Source organism: Pinus tabuliformis, chromosome 8, assembly GCF_031772625.1.
Source record: "Pinus tabuliformis cultivar Carrire ecotype Pingquan chromosome 8, CPIR1, whole genome shotgun sequence".
Lineage (NCBI taxonomy): Eukaryota > Viridiplantae > Streptophyta > Pinopsida > Pinales > Pinaceae > Pinus > Pinus tabuliformis.
Window position 1 is genome coordinate 7,082,229 of NC_142294.1, and position 10,513 is coordinate 7,092,741.

The following is a 10,513-nucleotide window of genomic DNA, read 5'->3' on the forward strand; positions in this document are numbered from 1 at the left end:
TTTGGGCGGTAAGCGGTATCCCCCGCACCACTTTTTTGGAGGTGGGTGGTAATCGTACGCAGGCTTGGGATCATAATCATCGGGTGACGCGTGGCGGATGGGACGTGGCGAAAACCGCGTTGATCGCGAGTTAATGCGTGGGCGGCTTGCGAGAGCGGGAGGAGCGAATGTTGTTCGATCGAGGCGGGGATGATTGGACGTGGGGAACAATTGGGCGAGTTATGTGCGGCGTGGGACCGTCAGATCGGGGTGTGGCGATCAACTGTTACGGTCAACAGACGACGATGGGTTACGGTGAAGGTTTTATGGAGGTGTATAGAAGTGTGAGTGTGGGTTATATGTGGTTTTAGCTTTAGTGCTTGGGGCTTAAGGATGAAGGTTTATTCGGGGAAAGGAGGAAAAAAGAGATCGCGGGAGTATGAGAATATAGGCGGAGTGAAGGAAAAAACGAAGGCAACTTGGTGAAAGGGAGTAAGCAAGGTGAAGGAGCGAAAGGACGATAACTGGTGTAGACCTCTTCTGAGGGAGAAACCAAGGACCGAGCTCACTTCCACTCTTTGAAAATCAGCAACATGTAGCAGAGCTAATAGTAGTCATGGGGGACAACAAATGGGGCATTCCTCTTTGGTGGGTGGCCCTAAAAGGCGCCCTTTCTATTCTTGTTGAGTTATGGCCATGGATAGCTCAATAACTATGTTTGCTTGGTGGGGAGATGTGTCTTGGTGACCTTCAGGGCTACTAAGGGCCAGAAAAAAGTTGTGGGTCACTTGGTGGTTCGGGCCCTGTGGAGGATAGGTTCTTATATGTGGAGACCTTATTGAGAGGTACCCTATCTGTATGGTGTTTCTTTGGTGGAGGAGTAGGTGTTGAAACTTTTAGAAGTTGACTAATTCTAGTTTCGACTTTTGCACTTAGAGTTGCACTAGAGAAAGGAGTTGGGGATATCTTTCATCATCTGGTTGCCTTTGCCAAATTGGTGTGGGGAGGAGGACTACCTCCACTTGTGAAGGGAGAGTTGCTCAGGCTGTTGTGGGCTGGTTTCTTGTCTTGGGGCCGCGGTTATTTCTGTGAGGCCTCTCTATGTAGTGTCAAAGAGGGAGGTCATGACGAGGTGGGGGCGAGAGAGACCGACCTCATGTGGCTCCACTAGTGGATGAAGGAGAATTGGATTAGCCACTTGGTGGCTCCCCTTGGTGAGTGTAACGCCCTCCTCCCACATTTCCCAAGTTAACCAGTCCGCTGGGGTAAACATATGACGAGAGACTACTACAATCTGGTTCAACTTCCCATGTATAGTTAAGGAAGTGGAACTGACACAACACAACCAATCCAACCTTTTGCACATTTCACAAAACCTACAGGAGCCAACCAACCCTTCCAGGTGATCAACCCTTGAGACAAATTGACACTTCACTGCCCTAGAGCCTCAGTCACTCCAATGACATGGGCATGCATGCGGCTGGGGCCTCCAGTCGCTCTCGCAACATGGGCATGCGAGTGACTGGGGTATTTTTCAGGGCCAGGTATTAGGCCACTTCCCAAAACTTCATGAAACTTTTAGAAATGAAAAGTAACAATGAAACAATGATAAAAATGCAAGTACTTTAATAAAGACTTGACTAGACCCCTACTAGGCATGACAAATGTTTCGTCAAACATTTCATAAATATACATTCTATAGGTCATAACAATAGATCTGAGCATAGTGGTCTCATACTTATATGAGAATCGCTAAAAAGCATTGATGCCTTATTATATTAGCTGCATTATCATCTACTAGGTCATACATCCATTGTTCATTCATTTACAAATCAAAACATGATGAGAGCCATACATCATCACTGTCATAAAACATACTCATAACCAACATATATCAATATAAATAATAAGGATACAACAACCATAAAATCCACATATAAACCAATACATTTGCACATGAAATACCAAGGAGAAGGAACTCTTATTAATGAATGCAAAAGCCAACCGGGTTTGGGACTTCCACGAACCACCCGACCATAGATTAGTTGAACCAAATCTTTCTTTCAGCCAATCACCCTTGTTCCATATTCCAAGAATGAATGTGGGACTCATAGCCTGAAAAAAAAAGATCGAATGAGCATGGATGCCAATGGATTTCTCCACCTGCACCGTGAGGAATTTTACTGTCTCCTAGTCCTTAGGCTTTATCGCAATCCACAGTCTGATTCAGGGATCACTAGGCCATGACTGAGACACCACCCTCCATGCTTTACCGTATATCCTTCCATTCACTGGCCAAGGATTCCTAGGACTGATCAAGGGCACACACCTCTAGGCTTTACCATATATCCCCCCATTCACTGGTCAAGGATTCCTAGGACCACCAAGGCAACAAAAATCGACTTTACCGAAACCCACAATTTGGTTCAGGGGTTACTAGGCCGTGGCTTTACTGCAATCCACAATCCGGTTCAGCAATCACTAGGCCATGTGTTCTTACTTTCAGATATCCACCTCACTCAGCTTTTAATCCATCCGACAATCTAGCTCCACCAAAACATGAGAACCCATCACCTCAAGGTTATCTGAAAATGGAAAGGCTAGGCTGAAAAACATTGTCATGCCTGACAAAACCCATGCCAATGAAAACAAGAGAACCAAGAACATACATGCAAACCATGCATGCCAAAACTAGTAAGGAAATCACACATGCAAATTGTTACCTGCAAATAATCTCATTGTAGATGCTAGATCCTACTCTTCCTTGCTTGATCCTTGCTTTCCTTTGCCTGCTTTTCTTTTTTTGGATCCAATGCTGAAGTGCTACAAGAAAAATCGAAGTGTCCAAGAGTGAGAGAGAAAGAGAGAGTTCCAAAACTGTACTAAGAAAAGGTTACCAATTGATCTCATAAATATTTTTATTAATGAGGCCTCTATTTTCTTCAATTTCCATTATTTTTCTTTCATTTTCCTCCTCACATGCAACCTGTGACCTTTCATCTTCTTTTTTCCCTAATTTCCATTATTTTCATAAATAAAATGCCAATGAATGCCTCATGCCTTTCCAAAGCCTTTTCCATTGCCTTTGCCAATTTCCTTAGCCATAATAACTGAAATGAACACCCACTAGGATGTTTTTCCCACCATTCATCTTGGAATACATCTCCCATGACCTTCGTCTTATGTTTTTTTTACATGAATTTTTACCAGGGATGGTACAGAATCCTCCCCCTCGAGGGAACACCATCCTCGGTGTTCAATGACACCTACAACCAACAAGACTGTTGAAAGCAAAACATACTACCTATGGAGCTTTATAACACAACTTTTTGTAGTATTTACAATGATCATTGTTGAAACATGAAAAACATACCGTTTACCGGAGCTTTGTAACACAACTCATTACGACATTTACAATACAACCACATATACTCTTATACACATTTGCTTCATCCAATAAATAATCATTTTGTCTATGGAGCTTTATAATCCAGCTCGATACAATATTTACAATAACGCACACATACACACACACACACACACACATACATCTATATATATACATATGCACATTTTATCAACTAGCAAATAAAATGATACAATGGTTGCATCTGCAGCAAGGGAATCCAGAGGCTCACACCTCCACCCTCAAAATTAGTACCAGGATTCACCTCCTTCCCAGGAAGTCCAAACTCCACTGCGAAAGTCAAAGTCTGCATCCAATGTCCAACACTACAATCCTACGCCACTTATCCTCTCAGTGAAAAATTACCGACTCATTATTTCAGGGCACACTCCCAATGTGCATATGATTCCATATGAAAATGCTAATGACAAAAAAAAATCCATGCTCGAACTTCCCTTCTCTGCTACACAGTCCCTGGGGAAATCGGGTCACTCCCTTTCATGCAGTCACATGCCTTCCAAGTTCCGCGGGCATCCCTTTCTCTACTACACATTCCCTTGGGCGACCCCTCCCTTGGAAAGGTTTCCTCACATCAGAAGGTCTAAAAACCAAGGCATATCCCTGCCTCAAACCATCATACCAGTCACAACATGCTCATGACAATCAGTGGACACTATTAGGTACCAGTGTCCCACAATGGCCCTGCTCCTGAAGTGCTTTACCAACATATTGTTGCCTAGTCCAATTCCTTTTGTTGTTGCTTGCAGAAAGTTCCAACCAACCAAACTGGTTATTTCCATGGTTTCTTGTACCAAGCACATAATTTCAATTAGTTTCAAAACGAATTGAAATAAATTCAAATCATACCTCATTGGTACCTTGTCAATAAGGTACACTTGCAATCCCGTCACAACAAGTCAAACTAGATGTTTGATCAAATCATCATGTATTAAACATATCACATCTTACTAGCTCAAAAATCAACCATCATAAATCAAAATCATAAATCACATGTAACTGTCATAAACCAGAATCATAGATCACATGCATAATGAAAACTAAAATAAAATATTGATACTTATCCTTTAATCGATCCTTTCCGTATGCACATTGGATCGGTTTTCACACTCAACAAACATCGAGTGCCTTCTCTTCAACCACATACTCATACACATAGTATACACCACACGCATACAACCACACATGACATACAACACCATACAATACATGCACCGACAACTGATATACAACACATACACTTACACCCGGTGTATAACACAACACAATACATACACCTACATCTGGTGTACAACACAACACAATATATACACCTACATATAGTGTACAATACAACACAATATATACACCTACATATGGTGTACAGCACAACACAATAGACATGTCACGATATCACGAATACGCAATGCACATTCACAATACCACACATACACACAACAACATGTACACATGCACACAATGCCACATGTGCACAAAACAACATATACAACATGCACACAATACCACATGTACAACATGTACACAATACCATATGTACACAACACCACCTACACAACATGTACACAACACCACATGTACACCACACCACCTGAACAATGTGTACACAACACCACCTGCACAACGTGTACACAACACCACATGCACGACATGTACACAATACCACCTACACACAACAACCCCTGTACAACATGTGCACAACACCACATGTACAATCATACACACAACACTATATGTACAACATGCACACCACACCATATGTACACAACACCACATATGCAACATGCACAAAGCACCATATGTACATAACACCACATATCCAACATGCACGCAACACCATATGTACACAACACGCATATCCAACATGCACACAACACCATATGTACATAGCACTGCATATCCAACATGCACACAACATCATCTGTACATAGCATTGCATAAACAACATGTACACAACACCATCTATACATAACATTGCATTAACAACATGTACAAGATATATACAACAATAGTACCATTGATCCAAACTTTAAACAAGGATGCGACAAATTACAGATATAACCATAAATACACAAATGCAGCAGAAATACCACTTCATTTCATTAATATCAGAATACTGAAATATGCTTACATACAGAATGGAAATAAACTAGCTTGGGCGATGGTAGCTTATCTCTGAGAAGAGACGTGGCGGCTACATGCCTCTGAACTGTGTTACAATGAGGTTCTAAGCCCTATTTATTATTGAGAAACAATGGAAAACCCTAAACATACAGAAACCTAACCCTAGGAGATGAAGCGCCAAAGCTGTGGGCCCTGTTTGGGTAAATTGGTACATCAATTTCTTGGGGTTGTAACTTTGGCATATGATCTCCGTTTGGCTATCATAATATCTAGTTTTGAAGATATCGAAGAGTATGCCAAAAAAAAAGTCATTTAGGGCCTTAAAACGACTCGGGAAGTTTAGGACCCAAAAATGTGCCAAAAATAGTAAATTGTGCTACAATTAAGGAAACTTTAAAATTGAAAGAGACAGTGTTGGGGGTCCAAGTGAAATAGGAGGGTGGCCACCAATATCCACCTGGATCAATCCTCCCCCCTTAGGAAGCAATGGTCCCCATTGTGTTGAGTGCCTCCATGAGATGGGGAAACTTTTGCTGAACTTGGTCCTTGGTGAGCCACTTGCCTTGGTGCAAGAGTTGGCCAGCTTTGACAACCCGATACAGTTGGATCTTATGTTGGCGAGTGTTCTTGATCTGTTTGTCCATGATCCAATCAGTTGTGGCCTATTCCATGCAGTCTGGGTTTAGCTCTATTGGTGTGAGTTGTTCTGCAATGTCAGATATGTCCAACAATGGTGGAAAGTATAGTCAAAGGCAATCTACATTGAACATTGGGTGTAGACCAAGGAACAATGGAAGATTGAGCTTGAAGGAGTTTTCCCCTACAACCTTGGCGATGGTGTATGGCCCATATCGGAGTGGGCAAAGCTTTCAATGGGGTCCAGCGAGGCAATCCTTATGGAAATGTAGCCAAACTTTGTCGCCCACTTGGAACTTGTGTGGGACTTGATGTTGATCATGGCGCTGCTTGTACTTAGCATTGGCTCTATCTAATATATCATGGACCTATTGGCATATGTGTTGAATGCGCTCAATGAAGTTGTTAGCCACATCGGCTTTAGACTGGACATGAGTTGAATCTGCTCAGTAGCTGCAAATGGTATGGCCACATCAATGGGACATAATGGATGAAATCCGAGCCCTACCTGAAAGGGGTTGTGGCCCATTGAGCTGTGGAGAGTTCTATTGTAGCAGTGCTGGACATAGGAGAGGCTTTCATCCCATGTGCATGGATGCTATGAGTTGTACATGCGCAAAATGCGTATGATCATCCTATTGACGACTTTTGTTTGGCCATCAGTTTGGGGATGGAAAGTCATGGACTTAGTGAGTTTGGTATCCAACATCGACCAGAGACTTGACCAAAAATTCACATAGGAATCTGTTGTCCCGATTAGAGACAATGGACTGTGGGATCCCCAAGTGTACCCACACTCGCTCAAATAAGAGCTTAGCATTGGCCTCTACTATGATACTCTTCTTGTAGTCCGTCATAATGGTCATCTTAGAGAATCTGTTGACGACCACAAAAACACAGTCATTATCGTGCTTAGTAGAAGGAAGGTCTGACATGTAATCCATGAAGATGGATTCCCAAGGTTGATTAGGAGTAGGAAGAGGAGTATATAGGCCTTACTTCGTGATGGTTGGTTTGGCAATGGTGCAAGTAGTGGAGGATTTAATGTACCTCCCAACATTGCGACGAAGGTTCGGGCAATAAAATACTTTGAAGTACTGCCATTGTTTTCTCTACTCTGAAATGTCCTGCAACCAGACTGTAGTTGATCTAGGTGGATGTGGGTGGCTACCTGTCTATTCCAGTTGCACCCCCACCATTGTTTCTTTCAGTTTTTCAGTTTCCTTATTTGTAGCACAATTTACTATTTTTGTTAGTTTTTCGAGTCCTGAACTTCCAAGGCCGTTTTTAGGCCCTAAACGACGCTTTTTGGGAAAACGGAGGCCAACGTGACTCAAAAATTGATGTTTTCCACTCGAAAGTTGCATTGCTTGGATAGATATTTCTAACAAGGTATTGTACACATCAAACAGAGATCGTATGCCAAAGTTGCGACCCTGGGAAGTTGATGTACCAATTTACCCAAACGGGCCCATAGTTTAGCGCTTCATCTCCTAGGGTTAGGTTTTTGGATGTTTAGGGTTTTCCATTGTTTCTGAATAATAAATAGGCCTTTGAGCCTCATTGTAACAGAGTTCAAAGGCATGTAGCCACCACATCTCTTCTCATAGATAAGCTACCATCGCCCGAACTAGTCTTATTTCCATTCTGTTTGTAAGCATACTTCAGTATTTGATATTAATGAAATGGAGTGTTATTTCTAATGCATCTATGTATTTATGGTTATATCTGTAATTTGATGTGTTCTGAATTAAAATTCATATCAGTGGTATCAGAGCGGTCTACTCTTTCTCTATTTTTTTTCTCTGCATGTCCTCAATGAGGTCAGGATATAAGGAGTTAGGGCTTGAATTGGTCAAACCTTTGCAAGACCAGCCTTGAAAATCCCAATGGCCTCCCATGGGGGAAGAAAATAAAGATGAGGGAGCAAGATATCCTATCAAAATATTGCTCGAGGAGGCCCTCGAGAAACAAAGGAACGCGATGATGGATAACTTTGCCCAGATCCTTCAACGGTTGCCCACCTATGGTGCATCCACATCCAGAAGCCACTCTGGAGGCACTACTCCTTTTAAGGTACAAGTAAACTTTTACATTCCCATATTTGAGGGCCAAATAGATGCAAACGCCATAGATAAATTTTTAAATTTGCTAGAAGGATATTTTTCTGTTCATGATTTTTCCAGTCGGGAAAAGATTACTTTTTTCTCTTCTCAAAGCCGCCCCCATGTCAAGGATTGGTGGGAAACCTACTATGAGCAAAAGGATGAAAGTACACCCTCAGTGTTTTTAGTCGCACCCACTTGGAATTTTTTCCGGAACGCCATCAAGGAGCAGTACTACCCTGTTAGGAGTTATGAGGATAAATACATCAAGTGGATCATGCTGCGGCAGGGAAGGGACCAAGATGTGTCAGAGTTTACCAATGTTTTTCATACCCTTTGCACAAAGTTGGGTATCAAGGATCCTGAGAAACATTTGGTACTCAAGTACCGTAGCTGCCTACACAGCTACATGCAGGACGAGATGGAGCTCCTGGACATCTCCTCAACTCGGTGCGACGTATTGATACATTGTTAAGATCAAGCAGAAGCTAAAACAAAAGAAGCGAGACTTTGGATCTGTGAATTGAAGCAAGGGAAAGGTGCCCCCAAACCATAGAACAAAGGACAAAGCCAAGGTGGGGCGGCCCAGGACAACCCACCAAAGCCGTAAGCAAAGAACAACATTGCGAAGCCGAAGAAGGACACAAGAAAGTGGTGTGAGTTCCATAAGATTTCCACTCACAACACAAGTGACCGTTGGGCTAGGCAGTCACTAGTGGCCGAGCTGAAGGCTTCTAAATTAGATGCATGTTCTGACACTGAGTCAGAACCCGACAAGGGGAATGACAAAGGGAAGCAGATTATCGATGTGGAGCCCAACACCAATGTTGCCACCATGAAGATCCAGAAGAAGGAACCCGAAGATCCAGAGGAGGAGGAGTGCCTCTTCCACTCCTAGATGTGGGTAAAGGGTTCCCCGCTACAGTTCATTATCGAAAGTGGAAGCGAAAAGAACCTCATTTCAGCAGAGGTTGTGAAGGCGCTGGGCTTACCAACCACAACACACCCACAACCATACACCATTAGGTGGATTCACCAAGGACAGGATCTTCGCGTCAACTAGTAGTGCCGCCTTCCATACAACATCAAGCCCTTCACAGATGAGGTATTATGTGATGCTGCTCCTCTCGATGTTTGTGATGTATTATTAGGACAACCATACTTGTGGAAGCGACATGCTGTATATGAGTTTAGATCTCCCTTGATTATTTCATTGGGTAATATGTTATACAGGATACAGGAGGTACCCCAACCTACCACCACCTCTTTGATCTCTACTAAGAAATGCAGTGAGATCATCTCCCAGACTAGGAAATTTATATTCTTTTGGTTCGCTCTCAAAGTAAGGGGAGTTTTGTAGCCACATCCATGGCCCCTAGGAAGGATTCCTCCATGCAGGAGAAGAAGGTGGATACGGTCGTGGAAGAATACAGGGACATATTCTCCTCACCCACAGGGGTACCCTTGCACTATCAGGTTAAGCATCTGATCGATCCAACTCTTAGAGCACCTCTACCCAACAGCCAATATATCATCACTCCATTCTGGAAAATGAAGGGATCAAGTGGCAAATCCAAGGTGTACTAAAAACAATACACATCCACCAACAGGTTTACAACATCTTGGAGAAGTCAAATGCAAAGTACAAGCAACGACATGATCAACATCGGGTGCCACACAAGTTTTAGGTGGGCAATAAGTTTGGTTTCATTTGCAGAAAGAATGCCTTACCAGAGCCCATTGAAAGCTCCGACCACTCCGATATGGTCCTTACACCATTACCAAGACTATGGGAGACAATCATTTGGAGCGCAAAAGTCCCCCATTCCTTGGATCACACCTATTGTTCAAATGTGGACCGCCTTTGACCATGCTTCCCACCATTACTGAATACATCAGATATTGCAGAACAACTCACACTAGTAGAAGTTTCCCCATCTCACAGAGGCACCTAATGCAATGGGGACCATTGCTTCCTAAGGAGGGAGGGTTGATCCAGGTGGATGTGGGTGGCCACTTGTCTATTCCATTTGGACCCCCACCATTGTTTCTTTCAGTTTTTTAGTTTCCTTATTTGTAGCACAATTTACTATTTTTTGCCATTTTTCAGTCCTGAACTCTTAGAGCTGTTTTGAGGCTCTAAACGAAGTTTTTTGGAAAAATGGGGGCCAACATTGGTCATACAGACCAATGTTGTCCACTCAAAAGTTGTAGTCGCTGGATAGATATTTTTCACGAGGTATTGTAC